The sequence below is a fragment of the Abrus precatorius genome, unplaced genomic scaffold (assembly GCF_003935025.1).
Source record: "Abrus precatorius isolate BTA unplaced genomic scaffold, Abrus_2018 Scaffold9, whole genome shotgun sequence".
Classification (NCBI taxonomy): Eukaryota; Viridiplantae; Streptophyta; class Magnoliopsida; order Fabales; family Fabaceae; genus Abrus; species Abrus precatorius.
Window position 1 is genome coordinate 10,355,403 of NW_020874439.1, and position 22,834 is coordinate 10,378,236.

A 22,834-nucleotide genomic window follows, 5' to 3' on the forward strand; every position below is an offset into this window, starting at 1 on the left:
CTTAAGTCTAAGGACCACAGATTAGAACTCATGTGACTTGCTTAATCTTACATGAGAAATTAGGGTTGATTGATGCTTGTTCTAATTAACGTAATTCTAGGAAAGAATGATGTGTTAATATTTGGGAGGATTTGTGATGAACCAATATGGATGAATTAATGGTTAATATATTTTGTTAATTGATTTTCTTAACTTAATTTCTTGCTTGAATGCTTTTAAATCTGAAAACAACAAAACACCCCCTGACAAATCCACATTTTATAGATATTTTGTTTATCTTTTTATAGATTTTTAATAGAAAATGGACTTGGAAATTGTTAATACCATAAAAATCTCACTTATATTGAATATCATAGCTTTCTTAATTTTTGTTTAATTTACATTGATTTTTTTAAATATATTTTACAATTTTGATCATTTGAATAATTATGCAGGAATTTTCAAGCAAATCCTTTAGATTTTTGGCTCTTTGGAAAATATGAGGTGAAAGTAACTACTTTCAAACACTATAGTAATCACTACAACAAGCTAATTCCAAGGGATAGGCCAAAGTAACTACTTTCAGAAGCAATAGTGATTACTACAGAGCCAAAGAGAGGTGCAGACTTGCGCGTGTTTACTATCATTCATGATAGTAATTACTATGAAGGACGTCAAACTTAGTATAAATAGATTTTTACCATTTTAAGGTTAGAGCTTTTTACTACTTTAGATTTTGTCCATTTTGGGAACACTTTTGCAGAGTTAGGTCAGCTTTGGGTTACAACCAAGGCCACATCCTAGGGTTTGATTTTTTATTTCTTCTTACATTTCCTTTTATTTCTATCTTAATGTCATTTACTTTTCTTGATTTTCATCTTGTAATAGTGAGACCCATCCTTATGGAGGGCTAATTTTCTTGTAATTCCTAGTGAATTCATATGAATTCTTGAATTCCTGCGCCTTTAATGTTAATATAAACCTTTTTCTCATGAATTTCTTCTTTTATCAATCTCTTGAATTAATTAACTTGAATGAGAGGGTGTTGCTTAATCAACTTCTAATTCATTTTTAATGGAGGTTCTGAACTTGGCTTGCTTAATTTTGGGTTTAATTCTAAGGTTGCTTAATCCTAAGGATTAGAGATTAGAACCCATTGATTTGCTTAATTTTGTATGAGAATTTAAGATTAATTTTCGCGTGTTAAATTGACCTAATTTAGGAAAAAGGGTAGAGTATTAAATCTTAAGAGAAATTGGGATAGAATATATATAGACAAACTAGGAGTTACTATAGTCTATTGATTGAACTTGACAATTTAATTTGCTAATTGAGTAACTTGCACTTAGAACCACAAAACTCCTATTTTTACTTGCTTTCTAGGTTAATGTTTACAACATGTTTGATGTATGTTTTCTATCCAATGTTACTAGAGACAACTTAGGCTTACATCCTAGACTACATTAATTTTTCTACATATTTTGATGAGGGTTAGCAACAAATCTTTTGATCATTACCCCTTTATTTATTTTCTGGACTTAGTGATCATGTCATGTTTGATGTATAATTCTATAGCCAATGTTCACAAGAGGATGACCTAGGTTGATTCAATATAGTACTACATTAATTATGCTTATATTTTGATAGAGGTGGCAACAACCTACTCATTAGGCACGGACAAGGAGCGGCTCTTTGCAGGCTTCTAGTGGTAAGGGACACATGAATGAATTGAACATACACTGAAATAAGAGGGATCCAGAGACTGTGTAGGTATGGGACTATATAGTTGATGATAGCTTAAAGGAATTGATTAGGATTACTTATACCAACAAAATGCATTTACTTTTGGTGGCCTCCCAAGAAGTGTGTGAGTGAGGACAAAGCACATTGAAAAGTCTTATGTAGGTTTGTGGGGCAGTCGTCAATCCTGAACAAGTTGCTAGCATGAAAATTTCATTATATTTCATTTCTTCAAACTTTGATCGTTACTCGAATCCAAACTTGGACATCTAATCTAAGCAACTCCAAGTAAGTTTCTCTAAGTTTGATTTTTGATTCTCCGTTTGTTTCTCTTTGTTTTCCATTTCTCAAGGGTATCTCATGATATCTAGGAAAACTTCTGTTGTTGAGCAATAATCTTCACTAATATCTCTCTAAATCTTCGTCTCGAGATAAGGAGGGATCTACTTTGTCATTACAACATTATATATATATATATATATATATATATATATATTGTGTACTCTAGAGACTGATATTAAGTACTCTTGTATGTGAATATATGATTGAATGTTACTTGAGTATTGTGAATATTGATGATGTATACCGGTTGATTGAGGACTTAGTCCAGACATGTCATAAGAAAGTATGATACTTTAGTTGGATAATTTTTAATTGTGATGAAAGGTTATTAATACTGATCTAAATGACTTGATAATTTAAATTGTATGGTGATGCTATGAGTGATATGGACTTAGTGTGGAAGTGCTTTACTAAGCACGATCTTATGGTTGGATAATGGGAGAAGTATAGGATAAGTATAAAGTGCTAAATAAATCTAGTGTGAATAGTTACAGAAATACATTGGGGATATAGAATCTGGAGATGATGAGAAATTTGGGAGAAACGTATAGTGGTAAGCGACATTCGCATATGTGTATGCACTCTTTCTGAGAGCGATTGAATTACATGGCCTCACACTTGTTTCCTGACTAGACTCCTAACTATACCTTTGCTAAGGAGACCGTTATTGTATACATTGTTTTTGTGTGCATGGGCTAACTGATGAATCCACATTTTACTAAATTTTTATACATCATTTATTACTTTTTATAGAAAAGAATAGACTTAGATAGTGTAAATAAGATGAATATTCCAATTAGGCTAAATAATATAGGTTTCTTAGTTTTTGGTTAATTTACATTGATTTATATAGTTTATTTTACATATTTTGATCAATTGAATAATGTGGCAGGAATCTCCAAGCTTATTTTGAAGAATTATTGGATTTTGAGGAATTTGAGGCGAAAGTAACTACTTTTAAGATTGATAATGACAACTACAGCAGCCCAAAATCCACTAAACCTGCGCGTGGTTACTATGAAAGTTCATAGTAATCACTCTAGAGCATGCAGAATTAAAGGTGTTGCGCGTAGTTACTATCAAAGTTCATAGTGACAACTCCAGAGAGTTCAAAATGTCCCAGTGCTGCGCGTGGTTACTATGAACTTTCATAGTAATCACTCCAGAAAGGCAAAACCCAACTGATGTTGCGCGTGTTTACTATGAAAGAATGAAAGTAATTACTTTGGAGGGCGCCAGCTTCAGTATAAATAGATTTTTACCAAATTAGGGTAAAGAGTTCTTACATTTTTCATACCTTTTCTCTTCCTTACTAAATTAGGACGATTTTCCAGAGCTTAGAGCAACCTTGGGTGACAGCCAAGGGTCCAACCTAGGGTTTGGTTTCTCATTTTCTCTTGCTTTTACATTAATGTTAATGAGTTTTCTGCATTTTCCAACTGCGTTTTTGACCCCTATTTCCATGGAGGGCTAAATTTTGTGTAATCCTTAGTAAGTTCACACGGATTGTTGAGTTCCTTGATTTTAATGATAATATAATTTATTTCTTCTCATGAATTACTTCTTCCTTGTTTCTTGAATTGAATTAATGGTGAATGAGGGGGATATTGCTTAATTAACCCTAATTCATTTTAAGGAGATTATAAACTAGGGATTGCTTAATCCTAGGTTTAATTCTAAGGTTGCGTAACCTTGGGATGAGAGATTAGAGCCTAGCAAATTGCGTAATTTTGTTAGGACAATAAGATTGAATTTTGCTTGTTAAATTAACCTAATTCATGGAAGAGAGGATGAATGTTAAATCTTGAGTGGAATGAGGATAGAATCTTTGTGGATGAACTAAGGATTGTTATTTTCTATTGTTTGAATTAATTAAACTTGTTTGCTCATTGCTCTTTATTTTGATTTGAAACCACGAAACCCCCTTCCCCCCCCCCCCATTTTAATTGTTTGTTCAATTAATGCCTTCAACATCTTTAATGAAGATTAATAGCCAATGTTCACAGGAGACAATCTAGGGTAACCCTAGTACTACATTAATTTGTTTAAATTTTGATGAAGATTTGCGACAAATCTTTTAAACACAACATGAGAAAGATCGATCATCAAATTGGCGCCGTTGCCGGGGATCATTGGTGTTGATTTTTCATAAACATGTTATTTGCTTTGTTTTCATTTTCGTCTTCAGCATGTCTAGTGAATTCTCTGTTAACTTTTGCATTGTGAATACTTTAGTATAGTTGTAGTTTCATAGGTAAGTAGAGATATCTTGCATTTGGGTACAACCAATTGCTGTTTTCTTCATTTTGTGAATTTTGATTTTTGCAATTTAGTTTACCACATTGCATTTTCGTTTGCTGCACTATTCTCTGTTTTTGCTGCATAATTCTGCATAATTTGTGATTGTGTGTTGCATATTTTCGTTCTATAGTTTGCAATTTCTTTCTGTTTTTGCTGTTTGGTGTTAATGCTTTATTTTACTGCACTTAGATGTTACTTTTTTTGCATAATTGTCATCTGAATTTTTCTTCATTTTTTTTACTGCTTCATTAGTTTACTTCTTTTCAATTTTTCATAGCTAATTCCTAATGAATGACCAGATCAAATCCGGGAGATTTATATCCTCCAGATACTAAAATTGATAGGACATTCCATAGGAATCTTAGGAACCTTAATAGACAAAACTCTGCACATACTGAAGAATCATCTTCTCCATCTTCCATATATTCTTCTCTGCATTCTTTAAATTTTGAACCTTTAGAAATGGCAGAAAATGACCTAACACTTAAGGAGCTTGCTACGCCGGACGTGACTTACCAAACTTTGTGTATCCAATACCCGGATGTGGATGCCCCTTTTGTTCTTAAAACTGGCCTAATCCATCTTTTGCCTAAATTTCATGGTGTTGCAGGTGAAGATCCACATAAACACCTCAAGGAATTTCATATTGTTTGCTCTACAATGAGACCACAAAGTGTGCCTGAGGAGCATGTGAAATTGAAGGCTTTTCCGTTCTCTCTTATGGATTTGGCTAAAGATTGGCTGTATTATCTTTCACCTAGCTCTATTACAAGTTGGGACACCCTCAAGAGATTGATCCTGAAAAAAATTTTCCCTGCCTCAAAGGCTGACTCAATAAGAAAGGAAATATATGGTATTAGGCAGCTGGAGAGGGAAAGTTTGTATGAATATTGGGAGCGTTTCAAGAGACTTTGTGCTAGCTGCCCCCATCATCAGATAAGTGACCAGCTCCTAATCCAATACTTCTATGAGGGCTTACACCCAAATGGATAGGAGCATGATCGACGCAGCTAGTGAAGGAGCGCCCTAGTTGACAAGACTCTCGCTGCCGCTAGAAACGTCATTGAGAATATGGCAGCTAACTCTCAACAGTTTGCTACAAGGCAAAACTTCATCATGTCCAGGAGTGTTAATGAAATTCAAACTTCAGATTCACACAAGCTGGAGCATAAGCTAGATGAGTTGGCTTCTATGGTAAAACATTTGGCATCCATCCAAAAGAATTCTGCTGCATATACACCTCCACCTCCATCCATTCCAGCAATGCTTTGTGGGATTTGTTCATCTACGGATCACTTCACTAATAGTTGCCCCACATTGCAAGAAACTGAATCTTCGGAAGGTAATCCTCAAGCTTATGCTGCTAATATTTTTGCTAATAAATTTCCTTTTCAGCAACTGCAACAACAACAAAGCTGGGATTTATCTTCTAATAGATATAATCTCGGTTGGAGGAATCATCCTAACTTAAGGTGGGGAGGAAATGCACAGCATCAAGGCTCTAGCCAACCAACCAACAACCATTTCCAACCGCATCAAGCTGGACAAAGCAAGCCATATTCAGCCCAGTAACATCACCATTCATCATCTTCATCTCAACAGCACCATCAAGCATCTTCTTCACTAGCTCCTGCACCTCAAAAGAGTGAGTCATCCTTGGAAGATCTTGTGAAGCAACACACTATGAATAATCTCAATTTCCAGCAACAGAGTCAGGCTTTCCAACAACAGACTCAAGCAAGTATTAAGACCTTGGATAATCAAATGGGCCAACTTGCTTCATCCCTGAATCAACTTCAATCTTAAGGTTCAGGCAATCTCCCTACACAAACTGTAACAAACCCAAAGAATGTGAGTGCCATTACCTTGAGATCTGGTAAAGTGATGCAAGAGTCAGAAATGCCTAAGAAGAAGGATCCTAGTTGCATTCTAGCTGCAGAAGATGAAGAAGGAGAGGTTGAGAGCCAAGAGCAGCCTGCACCTATGCCCAAACCATGTCAACCAAAAGTGGTAGACAAAGAAGAGAGGTTCATCCTATTCCTTTCCCTCAAAGAATGGTTCAGCCTAGCAAGAAGCAAGAAGAGGTTGACAAAGAAATTTTGGATACTTTCAGAAAGGTTGAAGTCAATATCCCCTTGTTAGATGCTATCAAGAAAATCCCAAAGTACGCCAAATTCCTTAAGGACTTGTGCACTCATAGAAGGCGGCTAAAGGGTAATGAAAGAGTGAACATGGGGAGGAATGTATCAGCCCTCTTTGAGAGGCAGAAAACTTCCATGCCTATGAAATGCAAAAATCCAGGGACGTTTACTATTCCCTGCATTATAGGCAACAATAGGATAGATAATGCCATGCTTGATTTAGGTGCATCTATTAATGTTATACCTTTATCCATCTTCACATATTTGTCTCTTGGACCATTGCAGCCCACAGGTGTCATCATCCAACTAGCAAATAGAAGCACCACTAATCCAGCCGGCCTTGTGGAGGATGTTCTAGTGAGAGTGAATGACTTGATCTTTCCTGCTGACTTCTACATCTTGGACATGCAAGAAGAAGAGCCAATAAAAGGAGCTGCACCAATCACCTTAGGGAGGCCATTCTTAAAGACGGCCAGGACCAAAATTGATGTACATGCTGGAACTCTCACTATGGAGTTTGGAGAGAGTGTGGTTCGCTTCAACATACTAGATGCTATGAAGCACTCACCTGAGGAGCATTCAGTTTTTCACATTGATGTTCTTAATAGCTTGATAGATGATAGTTTTGTTGAATTTTTAGGAGACTCTTTCTTTGATTTTTCTAATTGTGTAAATACCATAGATACTAAAATTTGTGAATATTGTACTAATTCATCTTTGTGTGATATTTGTATTGCTAATTTTCTGGATTTAGATTTTGCAACTTCTGACATTAATGACATTCAAAAATCAAAAGGGATAGAATGTGGTTCATTGAGTACAGCAAGTATAATTGAGTCTAACCCTTGTGGTTTTAATGTTGCAGAAATCATTTTAAATGAAAGTGCTAAAGCACTGCCTTCAGTTGAGCAGCCTCCCACCTTGGAGCTTAAACCCTTGCTTGAGCATTTAAAATACGCTTATTTAGAAGTAGGTGAGAAGCTCCCTGTGATCATATCCACTGAGCTTGATAAGGACCAAGAGCAACAGTTGCTCGATGTGATTCGGAAGCATAGAAGGGCTATTGGATGGACCTTGGCTGACATCCCTGGAATCAGCCCTTCCCTGTGCATGCACCGAATTTTGTTGGAAGAAGGATCCAAGCTAGTGAGATAGCCCAAGAGGAGGGTAAATCTGATCATATTGGAGGTGGTGAAGAAGGAGATCACCAAGCTACTCCAGGTAGGCATCATCTACCCGATATCATATAGCACATGGGTGAGCCTAGTGTAGGTGGTGCCTAAAAAGTCAGGGATTATGGTGGTGAAGACTGAGAAGGATGAGCTCTTGTCCACTAGAGTGCAGAACAGCTGGAGAGTCTGCATTGATTATAGGAGGCTCAACTAAGCGACCAGGAAAGACCACTTTCCTCTACCTTTCACTGATCAGATGCTGGAGCGCCTGGTAGGTAAGTCTCACTACTGCTTCCTAGATGGATTCTCTGGTTATTTTCAAATATGCATAGCTCCTGAGGATCAGGAAAAGACCACTTTTACATGCCCATTCGGTACATTTGCATATAGGAGAATGTCATTTAGGCTTTGCAATGCTCCCGGTACATTTCAAAGATGCATGTTGAGCATATTTTCTGATTTGGTTAAGCATTGTATTGAAGTCTTCATGGATGACTTCACTGTATATGGGTCATCATTTTCTGCATGTTTAGGAAACTTGGATAGAGTTTTACAAAGATGTATAGAGACTAACCTTGTTTTGAACTTTGAGAAATGCCATTTTATGGTTAGGCAGGGGGTAGTCTTAGGTCATATAATATCTGAGAAGGGAATTGAGGTAGATCCTGCTAAGCTTAATGTCATTTCATAGCTTTCTTACCCCTCTTGTGTGCGAGAGGTGCGTGCATTTCTTGGCTATGCAGGTTTCTACAGGCGCTTTATCAAGGATTTTTCCAAGATAGACCTTCCTCTCTCCAAGTTATTGGAGAAAGATATTGATTTTGAGTTTGGAGCAAAGTCCAAAGAGGCGTTTGATTGCCTAAAGACAGCCTTGACCACAACCCCTATCATTCAGCCACCAAACTGGACACTTCCATTTGAGCTCATGTGTGACGCATCCAATTTTGCTGTGGGTGTTGTCTTAGCACAGCAGTTTGGTAAGGATCCACATGTCATTTATTATGCATCTAGGACTTTGGATCCTGCACAGTGTAACTATACCACAACTAAAAAGGAACTATTGGCCATAGTATTTGCTTTAGATAAATTTAGATCATACTTGCTAGGGTCAAAAGTTGTGGTATTTACTAATCATTCTGCTCTTAAGTTCCTTTTGAAAAAGCAGATTCAAAGCCGAGGCTAATAAGGTGGATGCTTCTACTTCAAGAATTTGATGTAGAGATAAAGGATAGAAGTGGAGCACAAAATTTGGTGGCAGATCATTTGAGCAGGATAGAGGGAGTCCTTGAACTCACTCCTCTAAAAGATGATTTCCTTGATGAGCAACTATTAGAGTTATGTACTTCAAAGTTACCTTGGTTTGTTGATATTGTAAACTTTTTAGTTGCAGGAGTTTTTCCAGCAGATGCACCAAGGAGTAAAAGGAAAAAGATCAAGAATGATGCCAAGCATTACCTCTGGGATGACTCCTATTTGTAGAAGTTCTGTAGTGATCAAGTGATTAGGAGGTGCATTCCTGAGGAAGAAACTGAATCATTTTTGCAATTCTGCCATGCATCCACTATAGGAGGCCACCTTGGGCCCCAAAGGACTGCAAGGAAAGTACTGGATGCGGGTTTTTATTGGCCTACAATCTTTAAGGACTCTTGGCAAGTGTGTTCTACATGTGAGAGATGCCAAAGAATTGGAAGGGTAATTACCTTGAAGCATGAAATGCCTCAACAATCCATTTTATATTGTGATGTATTTGATGTTTGGGGTATAGACTTCATGGGTCCTTTCACTCCTTCCTTTGGTTTCTTATATATTTTGCTTGCTGTGAACTATGTCTCTAAGTGGGTAGAGGCTAAGCCCACAAGAACTAATGATTCAAGAGTGGTGGCAGATTTTGTGCGTACTCATTTATTTTGTAGGTTTGGAGTACCTCATGCTTTGATCAGTGACCAGGGTACCCACTTCTGCAATAGAACCATTGAGACTCTACTCAGAAAGTATGGAGTAGTGCACAAAGTATCTACACCTTATCACCCCCAAACCAATGGGCAGGCTAAGCTCTCCAACAGAGAAATTAAGAAGATTTTGGAAAGGATTGTTCAGCCAAATAGGAAAGACTGGAGCAAGCGTCTTGATGATGCTCTTTGGGCTCATAGAACAGCATACAAGGCTCCTTTGGGAATGTCACTGATGAATCCACATTTTACTAAATTTTTATATATCATTTATTACTTTTTATAGAAAAGAATAGACTTAGATAGTGTAAATAAGATGAATATTCCAATTAGGCTAAATAATATAGGTTTCTTAGTTTTTAGTTAATTTACATTGATTTATATAGTTTATTTACATGTTTTGATCATTTGAATAATGTGGCAGGAATCCCCAAGCTTATTTTGAAGAATTATTGGATTTTGAGGAATTTGAGGTGAAAGTAACTACTTTCAAAATTGATAGTGACAACTACAGCAAGCCATTTCCAGCAAAGGGACCAAAATGATCACTTTCAAAGCTTAAAGTGACAACTACAGCAACCCAGAATCCACTAAACCTGCGCGTGGTTACTATGAATATTCATAGTAGTCACTCCAGAGCATGCAGAATTGAAGGTGCTGCGCGTAGTTACTATCAAAATTCATAGTGACAACTCCAGAGAGTCCAAAATGTCCCAATGCTGCACGTGATTACTATGAATATTCATAGTAATCACCCCAGAGAGGCAAAACCCAACTGATGCTGCGCGTGTTTACTATGAAAGAATGAGAGTAACTACTTTGGAGGGCGCCAGCTTTAGTATAAATAGATTTTTACCAAATTAGGGTAGGAAGTTCTTACACTTTTTGAACCTTTTCTCTTCTTTACTCAATTTAGGATATTTTCCAGAGCTTAGGGCAACCTTGGGTGACAGCCAAGGGTCCAACCTAGGGTTTGGTTTCTCATTTCTCTTGCTTTTACATTAATGTTAATGAGTTTTCTGCATTTCCCAACTGCGTTTTTTACCCCCATTTCCATGGAGGGCTAAATTTTGTGTAATCCTTAGTAAGTTCGCATAGATTCTTGAGTTCCTTGAATTTAATGATAATATAATTCCTTTCTTTTCATGAATTACTTCTTCCTTGTCTCTTGAATTGAATTAATGGTGAATGAGGGGGGTATTGCTCAATTAACCCTAATTTCATTTTAAGGAGATTCTAAACTAGGGATTGCTTAATCCTAGGTTTAATTCTAAGGTTGCGTAATTTTGGGATGAGAGATTAGAGCCTAACAAATTGCGTAATTTCATTGGGACCATAAGGTTGATTTTCGGTTGTTAAATTAACCTAATTCATGGAAGAGAGGATGAATGTTAAATCTTGAGTGGAATGAGGATAGAATCTTTGTGGATGAACTAAGGATTGCTGCTTTCTATTGTTTGAACTAATTAAACTTGTTTGTTTGTTACTCCTTATTTTGATTTGAAACCACAAACCCCCCCCCATTTTAATTGCTTGTTCAATTAATGCCTTCAACATGTTTAATGAAGATTAATAGCCAATGTTCACGAGAGACAATCTAGGGTAACCCTAGTACTACATTAAATTGTTTAAATTTTGATGAGGATTTGCGACAAATCTTTTAAACACCTTAAAATAAACCATCATCAGTCACCTTACAGAATTGTCTATGAAAAAGCCTGTCACCTCCCAGTAGAAGTAGAACATCGTGCTTATTGGGCAGTGCGAGCCTGCAATATGGACATAGACAAAGCTGGAGAATAAAGGAAATTGCACTTGCAAGAACTAGAAGAACTTCACCTTGAATCATATGAAAACTCCAGAATTTATAAGGAGAAAACAAAGGCCTTTCATGATGGAAAAATAGCAAGGAAAGAGTTTTTCAAAGGTCAAAAGGTTTTGTAGTTCAATTCCCGTTTAAAGCTCATGCTTGGAAAACTCAGATCTAGGTGGATCAGACCTTTCATTGTGACTTCCATTTCTTCCTATGGAGTAGTGGAGGTAAAAAGTGAATCCACAAACAAGGTTTTTAAAGTGAATGGCCATCGCCTAAAGCCTTTCCATGGGAATCCTACACTTGAGGCTAATGTGGAGGAAGTTTTCCTAGAGCAACCTCCAGCTGTTCTTGATTCTTTAGTTATTTTGGAATGAGAGCTCCATAAAACGTCAAGCTAGTGACGTTAAAGAAGCACTTTGTGAGAGGCAACTCACAGTTTTTATAGCACTTTCTAGTTCTCTTTTAATTTCAATAAACATTCTTTTATTTAAGCTGTGTTACTAGTCATGTTGTTTAGTTCATGCTACATAAACATTTTGTTCAACACTTGACTCATTATTTGATTGATGATTTGTTCATAATTTTTGTAGAAGAAAAATTGCTTTATTTGGATTCAATTTATGCATATATTCATGGAAGTCCAATTAGAGATGGAGGAATAATCATTTCCATGGTACAAAGCATTCACCTTAGAAAGAATTTTGAAGTTTGCCATGAAGGTAATCACTTTCCCAAGCCATAGTGGTCACTTTCCACCAAGGTATATGACTTTACTCTCTGTAGTTCTCACTTTTAATTTTCATAGTGACCACTTTGAAGGCTTTTAAATTCATTGGTTTGCGCATAACTACTATGAAAGTTCATAGTAGTCACACGTAACACTATGGGAAATTACACATGAAGGGCACCTCTGTAATGGTCACTTTGAGCTTTCATAGTAACCATTACAGAAACCATTTTTGAACATTTGATGCGCATAGTTACTATAAAAGTTCATAGTAACCACGCGCAACCTCTTTTGAAATAACTGAGAAAGGCGCCTCTGGAGTGATTACTATGAAAGTTCATAGTAGCCACGCGCACCCCATTTTTGCTAAACCCCTTGCGCGTGTCTACTATGATTCTTAAGAGTAACCACGCCCAACATTTTCATATAAATAGGGCTCCTTTCACGTTCACTCTCACTCTTCCTTTCTGAGAAATTTTCACTCTTTTTCAAATTTCCTGAGCACCCATTCCCTTGAATTCAATTCCTTGCATTTGAACGTCACTTTCCTGCACTTTTGCACTTGATTTGAACTCCAATCCAGGTAATTTCCTCTTCCTCACTCTCTGCGTTAGGGTTCTTCGTTTTTCAATTGGGGATTTTTTATTAGAACCAATTTTAGTTGAAATTACTGGTTAGAATCAGTTTCTGCATGGATAATTATGTGATTTTAAGTTAGTAGGGTGATTAATTTGATTCTGTGTGTGCAAATTGACATGCTTGAACCCTAGGGTAGCTACTTTCATAATTCATAGTGAGTACTTTGTATTTAATGCTGAAATTTTGTTTCCCCTAGGTTCGTTTTAGTCTGGAATGTGATTTATATGCATTAAAATTCCAATTCTCATTATTAGAAATCAATTTGCATTTTTCCTCTATGAATTTGAAGTGTTTTTGCTCTGGAGTTGTCACAATCAACATTCATAGTAACCACTCTCTGTGAAAGTATTGTGTTCTGCTTATTTCATACACTCATTGCTGATCTGATTCAGTTGCACTACCATCTAATTACATTCTCACTCACTCCTTGTTCTGAATTCTAGAAATTTGATTTGAAATTAGACCCATATTGTTGCACATGTTTTTTTTTACCTTAGCTGATCTAGTTGAATTCGTCCTATGCATAGCTGTTCTCTACACAATACATGTCACAGATTGATTTAGAAGTTGGTAATTAGTTTGTTGGATCCAAATGCACTCTGTGTTTAAATTTTACATTCAACTACTATCAAATGAACCTCTTTTTCAGACCATGATTCAATATATGACATGTGCTTTTCTGCATTTTAAACACATGAATTATGGATTTCATTTTGAAACTGTTTTTGCTGTCATAGTAATTACCTGCCAACACATAGTAATCACTTTGGGCTGAAAACTATTTCCTTCTACACTAGACCTAACTTGTTGCTTGAACTTGCAAGTGTTATGTGTCTACATGATATTTTCATGCTGCTAAGCTTCACTGAAATCATAGTGGCCACTTTTATCATTTCAATATTGCACAAACTGGCATAATTCACTTCATAGTGACCACTCTACATGTGCCTAACTATTTATTCTTTCACTGTTAGAGTAGTTACTATCAACTAGCTAGTAGTTACTTTTGTATGTAGAACTACTTTGATTTGCCTCAATTTTCTTTAATTTATGTACACTTGCTGTGAAATTATGCCCACTCCATTACCTCTGCATTCTGTTATACTTTATTGCCAAAGTAACTACTTTCTTCTGCAACAGTGCTGAAAATTGCTTGCATTTTCTCTCTTTCATTTCCAAATAGTGTGAAATTCTTGCTACATGGTTAATTTTGCACTTCACTCATTTATCCCTTTTTCTATGTGCAGATTAATGGCAAACACTCCTAGAAAGAACGCACCCTGGGCCAAGAAGGCCAAGACAGCAGCTGCTTCTTCCTCTAGGCCTCAACATGCCCATGATCCCAGATTTAGGTCCCTGGCTCACGAGAATTTCTTCAAAGCAAATATTCTCAGGCGACACATTGTGCAGGACAGGAATTTCGACCTGCAAAAAGGGACCTACCCCCAGTTTAAGTAGGAAATCCAGAAAAAGGGGTGAGATTTGTTCACCACATGTGCTGGGAATGGGTGGAAGGACATCACCCAGGAGTTCTATGCCAATGCCTTCAGAGTTAAGGGAGATGATTTCCCCTACAGGCACTCCATGGTAAGAGGCAAGGTGATAGACTTCAACCCTGCCAACATCCAGAGGATCCTTAACATTCCTCTTCTTGAAAAGAGGCCTGGACAGCTGGACTACACTACTTTCAGCTACTTGGAGGAGAAGGACTACAAGCCAATCCTTCAAGCAATATGCAAGGCTAGAGAGAACTGGGAATTTGATGTGAAGCTTCAGCCCAAGAATCTGAATACAAAGCACCTCCTTCCACCTGCCAAAGTCTGGAGCATCTTCATTCTAAGTTCCTTCATGCCAGTCATGCATTCATCTACCCTGGTAGTGAAGAGAGCAGAGCTAGTTTATTCTATCATGATAGGGATGCCCATCCATGTTGGCGATGTTATTAGCAATGCCATCATAGAGATCCTAGCTAGGAAGAAGGATTCTATGGGTTTTCCCTCCATCATCACTATGCTCTGCCAGGATGCTAGAGTTGACTTTGGAGAATATCAGCAGAAAATCAGAGCAGCTCCCTGCATCACCACAGCTATGGTGAAGGAGCTATTTGAAGCTAAGAAGAGCTCAGCCCCAGAGATGCCTCCCCAAGCTGCAGGAAAGAAAGGCTTCCCTTCCAACATGAAGGACCACCTGAAGGAAATAGCTCTGAGACAAGATGCTCTACATGCTGGTCAGAAGGCTGCTCTGACCCTCACAGAGACTATGTTGCTCAACATAGGGAAGAAGGTAGGGATAACTGTTGAACAGATCTACTATGCCCCCACTTTCTCAGCCCCTTATCTCAGAGCAGTTGTTCAGAATGATCTTCCACCTTTCACACCTACAGCAGAAGAAGAGGAGGAAGAGGAAGATAGCAGCTCAGAGGGGGAGCAAGTACCAGACCCAGCAGCAGCAGCAGAGGAGCAAGATGATAAGGACACTGACACTGATGCAGCTAATGACGACCTCTCCTTCGGCTCTGATGAGGATGCAATTTAGCTTAAAATTTCTATTTCTGTTATTTATTTAACCTTCTCTTTCATTGTACTTATTTTCTCTGCTAATTTCCCTGTAAATAGTACACTTGTCCATTTATTTTCCCTGCCTTTAATTTTCCTTTATTGCTTTTACTCTGAACAACTACTTAACTCTTTTATGCTGTATATATATATTATCTGAGTTTGAGTTATTTTGTTCTTCTGGTGCTGAATTTATTGTCTCTTTGTGCAGAGAAAGCCCTTAGTTCCATCAAAAGGAGCATCATTTTTTTTTGCCCAATGAGTTGAGGCACTATCATTCATGAAAGGGGGTGAAGTTTATTGCCTCTATTTCATATACTCTTAACCTCATTTTTCCTGCACAATTATACATCAAAATACAAAAATAATTCTTTGTTCTTTCTCTTGTTCATTGAATTTAATTCTGTAATTCCAATTCTAGACTCTTACTGCAATTTTCATTCAATTCATGAACACACTCTACTTTTGTAAATAATTCTCTCTCCATGCCATGCTGAATATCTTTTCTTGCAAGGTGAATTATCCTCACATGATGTTAAGTAGTTATCACCATTTTAACCATGGTAGAGAATTGAGCTCCTAATTTCCTTTCTGTGTGTATGTTCCATGTAATTTTGCATCTACCCTCTAGAACTTGCCCTGTTTCTTAGTTGAATATGCATTATGCAATTTTTATCTAGATGATTGAGGCCTCCTTTCCACACACACACACTCACCATTGCCTACCCTTGCACCTTATTGTATTACATCCCTGTCTTTTACCAAACTTAGTTTGCCAAAACATTTTTTTTCTCCCATCAAGAACGTATTTCTTTTGAGTAACATTAAAAGTGAATGCAAATACTAAGTTTGGGGTGTTGATTTTGACGGTAGTTGCTTGAGGACAAGCAACCTCTCAAGTTTGAGATGGTGGACATCATATATGTTACTAATACATGTCAAAAAAAAAAAGAGTGGTTGCCAAAGTCCAAGAAATCATAAAAGAAAGAATGAAAAAGAAAAAGAAAATAAAACAAAGCAAGGTCCAAGAGATTGAAGAGATCTTCACATAATGAAAAATGATGAAAAACAAGATAAAAAAAATGCTTGAACCTCTTAAGCTACCTCATTTGATGCATTTCATTCTAATTGTTGTATTTACTCACTCAAAAGGATTCCCCTATCTTGAAAACTCACTTGAGCTTTTGACCCTCCTTGATCAAATTGAACCTTACCTATCCCTATTTGTGACCAACCAAGTCCTTTTGATAGGTAAATCATTGTATTAAGGCAAAGGAGATTGAGAATATGGGCAAGCAAATGGTAAGGTAGAGCAATTTGCATGTATTCAGGGAAAATATATGCCTGCAACATTGACGAGTGAAGAGTGAAACACCACCTTGTGAGCTAGATAATTTCTTTGCATTGTGTGAAGTATGATGAACCTTGTTGAATTTTTGTTTCACTTGTATGGAACTTTGCATAAAATTAATTGATATGAGTGTGCTTTCTTTGTTGAATGACTCCATGATTTTGAAATGAAGGAAGTGTATATTAGAGTTGAAAGATTGGAACAGAAAAATTTTGAGAAAATTTTTTTGGATAAGTCCAACCTTTTTTACTTAAGTCCTTGAATTTTGGTTTGCTTGAGGACAAGCAAAAGTTTAAGTTTGGGGTTGTGATGAATCCACATTTTACTAAACTTTTATACATCATTTATTACTTTTTATAGAAAAGAATAGACTTAGATAGTGTAAATAAGATGAATATTCCAATTAGGCTAAATAATATAGGTTTCTTAGTTTTTGGTTAATTTACATTGATTTATATAGTTTATTTTACATGTTTTGATCAATTGAATAATGTGGCAGGAATCCCCAAGCTTATTTTGAAGAATTATTGGATTTTGAGGAATTTGAGGTGAAAGTAACTACTTTCAAGATTGATAGTGACAACTACAGCGGCCCAGAATCCACTAAACTTGCGCGTGGTTACTATGAAAGTTCATAGTAATCAGTCCAGAGCATGCAGAATTAAAGGTGCTGCTCGTAGTTACTATCAAAGTTCATAGTGATAACTCCAGAAAGTCCAAAATGTCCCAGTGCTGCGCATGGTTACTGATGTTGCGCGTGTTTACTATGAAAGAATGAAAGTAATTACTTTGGAGGGCGCCAGCTTCAGTATAAATAGATTTTTACCAAATTAGGGTAAAGAGTTCTTACATTTTTCATACCTTTTCTCTTCCTTACTAAATTAGGACGATTATCCAGAGCTTAGGGCAACCTTGGGTGACAGCCAAGGGTCCAACCTAGGGTTTGGTTTCTCATTTTCTCTTGCTTTTACATTAATGTTAATGAGTTTTCTGCATTTTCCGACTGCGTTTTTGACCCTCATTTCCATGGAGGGCTAAATTTTGTGTAATCCTTAGTAAGTTCACACGGATTCTTGAGTTCCTTGATTTTAATGATAATATAATTTCTTTCTTCTCATGAATTACTTCTTCCTTGTCTCTTGAATTGAATTAATGGTGAATGAGGGGAATATTGCTTAATTAACCCTAATTCGTTTTAAGGAGATTATAAACTAGGGATTGCTTAATCCTAGGTTTAATTCTAAGGTTGCGTAACTTTGGGATGAGAGATTAGAGCCTAGCAAATTGCATAATTTTGTTAGGACAATAAGGTTGATTTTTGCTTGTTAAATTAACCTAATTCATGGGAAAGAGGATGAATGTTAAATCTTGAGTGGAATGAGGATAGAATCTTTGTGGATGAACTAAGGATTGTTGTTTTCTATTGTTTGAATTAATTAAACTTGTTTGCTTGTTGCTCTTTATTTTGATTTGAAACCACGAAACCCCACATTTTAATTGTTTATTCAATTAATTCCTTCAACATCTTTAATGAAGATTAATAGCCAATGTTCACGAGAGACAATCTAGGGTAACTCTAGTACTACATTAATTTGTTTAAATTTTGATGAGGATTTACGACAAATCTTTTAAACACAACATGAGAAAGATCGATCATCACTAACCAACGACTATTTACCTAGTTGTGTAAGACCTTAAGAAGTGCTAAAGGTATCGTATATCTGTGATCACAGTGCATTGGGAGATCATATGTGAAAAAGAGAAATGTGATGGATTGTGATGAAAAGTATATCTGATTGTATAAGAATTTCTAATATATTGTGTAGTGATTAATATGATTGTATTCCTTTTATTACATAATTATAAGAACTACCTTGCCTAAGTGAGGCAATACAAGTCCTCTGCTATAATCCTTGGGTTATTACATACATAACATACTTAATGATTGATCACAAACCCGCACTGCTAATCACATTCAACAAAACCATCACACAGCACTGCGTATTTTATTCAACAATCATACAACTCTCATATTTATACTCCAACATATGCAAATTCATATAATTTATCATACACAACATAATTCAAAAGGAGTAATACATATAAAAATATACAGGTCTGACAAAGAGAATCTCAACAATATAACAAGTCAGCCTCAGCTGAAATTGTTGCACTTATTGTTGGAGATTTTGGCCAATCTAATGGAAGGAGAGATATAATAATAGAGCATCAAACAAATGTATTACAAAGAATATCAGAGTTGCATCCTTCATTCATGTCAATTCCATATCCATTATTATTTTCATACGGTGAGGATGGATTTCACTTGGACATTCAGTATTCTTATAATGATGGAAAAAATAGAACAAAACAAAATAATTTAACAATGAGAGAATACTATGCATACCAAATCCAACAAAAAAACTTTGAAGCAAATACTCTTATTTCTGTTGGTCAGTTATTCCAACAATATATTGTTGATGCATATATAACCATAGAAGAAGATCGACTACAATGGATTACACCAAATCAAACAATTCTACACATAGAGTTGTACAAAAATGTTTATGATGCAGTTGTTCATCAGGATACAATAGTTGTTGCTACTGGAAAAAGAATCGCCTTGTCTTCTTTATTTACATGTGATCCATGATATATGGTCCAAAACTATCAAGATGCAATGGCCATATGTAGAATGTTTGGGAATCATGATATTTTTATGACTTCTACTGTCAATCTAAAGTGGCATGAGATTGAGTATATGCTTCATCAAATTTCAGTACAATCAGCTAATGATAGGCCAAATGTTAAGAAAAGTATTACATTAATTTTTAAATTTATAACTTGAATCTTATTCTTACTAATTACTTTTTTTTTTCTTCTACTTTTAGCTATATACACCATTGATTTCCAAAAAAGAAGTCTATCACATGCTCATATACTACTATGGCTTCACCAAAATAATAAGTATCCAACACCACAAGATATAGATAAAATAATATCAGCAGAATTACCATCTCAAGTAGATGATCCAATTGGATTCAATGCTATTTCATAATTCATGATACATGGACCATGTGGAACTACCAACAAAAATTCACCTTACATGGTTGATGACTTTTGCAATTGAAATTATCCTAAAAAGTTTAGTAATGAAACTACTATAGATATAGATGGCTTTTCTACTTATAAAAGACAAGACGATGGAAGACATGTCAAAAAAGGAGATATCAACTTCGATAACAGGTTTGTGATTCCATATAATTTATATTTATTACTCACATTTCAGGCACATCTAAATATTAAATGGTGTAATACGTCTAAAGTTATAAAACATCTCTTCAAATATCTTTACAAAGGTTCAGATAGAGCAAAAATGGTCATTGAAGAAAATATTTTTATTCAAAATACAAACAAATCAATGTGGATAACACAAGTTGATGAGATCAAAACTTATTTAGACTATAGTTATGTAATTTTGTATAAAAATTTATTTAATTAACTATTTATTTAAGATAATAATAATTATTTTTTATGTTATTTTCTCTAATATCAAGTACGTAACACATGGTTAAAATTGCATGGGTTGTTTTAAATAAATAGCTGACTTTTTAAATTTTATAAACACAAGTGATATATGATTATAAAATAATATTATTAAATTATATATTTATTAGGTGTACAAATTTTTATATTATTTTTTAAAAATAAACAATACTAAATAAATAATAGTAGTTGTTATATCTATAAACTTCTAGTTAATTTTATTAATTAAATTCCGTAATGACTTTGATATTAAGTGTTATATTATATTTATTTTTTTTAGACAGTATTTGACGCATTTTTCTTTTCTTATATACTCAAACTTTTATAGATGTCATAAATATTATAACTATTCCTTCTATTTCTTACAATTACTTTCAGAAATGTGTCAGCATGTGAAGCAAGTTGAAGAATTTTTTAACTTTGACATATATTATAGAAGTCTAATTATTATGAGATTGGTCTTTTATTTACCAGGAGAAAACTCAGTTACTCTACGTGATTTAGAACATTTGCCATCAGTTAGTACAAGAGAAGGAATAGAACAAACTATGTTTACAAAATAGATGAAAATGAATTCTTTAAATTCTGAAACACGCATGCTAACATATTCTGACTTTCCTACAAAATTTGTTTGGGATGACAGAAACAAAAAATGAAAATAATGGCAAACAGGGAGAATAATTGGAAGAATTTATTATGCTCGTCCAACATCTGGTAGAAGATATTATTTAAGAATTTTGTTAAATATTGTTCAAGGACCAAAAAGTAAGAAATCAAGACAATTGGCAGTTAGTGGAGTGACACATAAAACTTTCAAAGAAGCATGCTATGCTCTTAGCCTTCTAAATGACGATAAAGAGTGGAATGATGCACTGAATGAAGCAAGCCATCAAGCCTTACCTTCTTAGTTAAGAGAATTATTTGTTACAATTTTTCTTTTTAGTGAGGTCACAAATGTCAAGAAACTATGGGATAACAGTTGGCAAACACTATCTGATGATATTTTTTATAAAAAAAAAGGTTATTTCATCACTTTAATTTGCAACTCACAGAACAACAAATTCAAACTTATTGCTTGATTGAAATTGACAAGATATTGATTAGAAATGAAGGTCCTCTCTGACTTCAATGGAATGCCTTTAACCAATGAATCAACAATAAAAAAATGGACAATAAACTTATTTGAGAGAAGCTTAATTATAATATTGAAGAGTTGAAACAAGAGCATGAAAGATTCTACCCATTACTAAATGGCCAACAAAGACAAATATAGAATGAAGTTACTATTGTTGTCTCTACTAATATAGGTGGATTTTATTTTGTGTACGACCATAGAGGAATTGGAAAAACTTTTCTTCACAAGACTCATTTCTTAATTAAGGGATGAGAAAAGAATAGTAAATGTTGTTGCATCTTCAAGTACTTAATTACTTGCTTAAATTTGATTTTATATTTTTATTAATTATATATTTCTTATATTTAACACTTTCTTACTTATTAAATAACTTTTAATAAAATTGCATGTGTGTATATTATTACTAACTTTTGTACTTACACATGTGGTATTTTATTTTTACTTTTTAAATTTTAAAATTTACAAATATAAAAATTTCAAATCAAATTATTTGTTTTATTATATTAATATAATTAAATTTATCGTTAATAATTATAATAAAAAAATTATATTATCTATAAAATTTTAAAAAATTTATTTATTAAATAAAATAAGATGGTAAAAACTATTATTTTATTAATATTACACATAAAAATTTTAAAATTTAGTATTAGCATCGTCAATATTATTTTTCCATTTGTCATAAAAGTTATAAAAATATACTTAAAAAATAATATTTTTAACATTTTAATGAATACTTTAATAAACTATTATATACATGATTTTATTTATATCTAATTTATTCTTACTTTAAAATTTTCTAAGTATTGCATCACTATTGCTTCTGGGTGGTAGAACAGCTCATAGTAGATTTCAAATACCATTAGATCTTCTTGAAGAGAGAACATGCTCCATTAAACAAAATACTCAACTTACTCAATTGATAATTCAAACAGATCTCATTGTTTAGAATGAAGCACCAATGATAAATAGGTTGGCTTTTGAGGCTCTTGATAGGTCTCAAAGATATTGTTGGTTATAAATATCCTAACAATACATTTAAGTCATTTGGAGGAAAACAGTACTTCTTAGAAGAGATTTTAGACAAATATTACCCGTAATACTAAAAGGACAACGCTAAGAGATAGTTCAAGCATGCATTAATAAGTCTTATTTGTGGAATCATTGCAAAATTTATATGCTATCCAAAAGTATGAGAGTTATCAATAACTCCTCTTCAAGTCAAGCAAATTCCTTGGCACATTAATTTAATAAGTGGCTCATACAAATTAGAGATGAAAAAATACCAACAATTAGTAAAGAAAGAGAAGACATTTTCATGTGAATAAAAATTCCAAGTCAATATCTACTCAAGCCAAACAAATTTTTGAGAGCACATATTCAAATTTTCAACAACAAATGCGAGATGAAAATATCTTCCAGAGATAGCTATGCTTACTCC

At 34.7% G+C, this 22,834-nt stretch overlaps 1 non-coding gene across 1 annotated transcript; it reads right to left on the bottom strand.

Annotated features, from left to right (window-relative positions):
• Positions 1-5,195: 5,195 nt before the first annotated feature.
• Positions 5,196-5,300, bottom strand: LOC113851677. Its single transcript, XR_003502248.1, has one exon. It is a non-coding gene; the product is annotated as a small nucleolar RNA R71 (small nucleolar RNA).
• Positions 5,301-22,834: the final 17,534 nt, after the last annotated feature.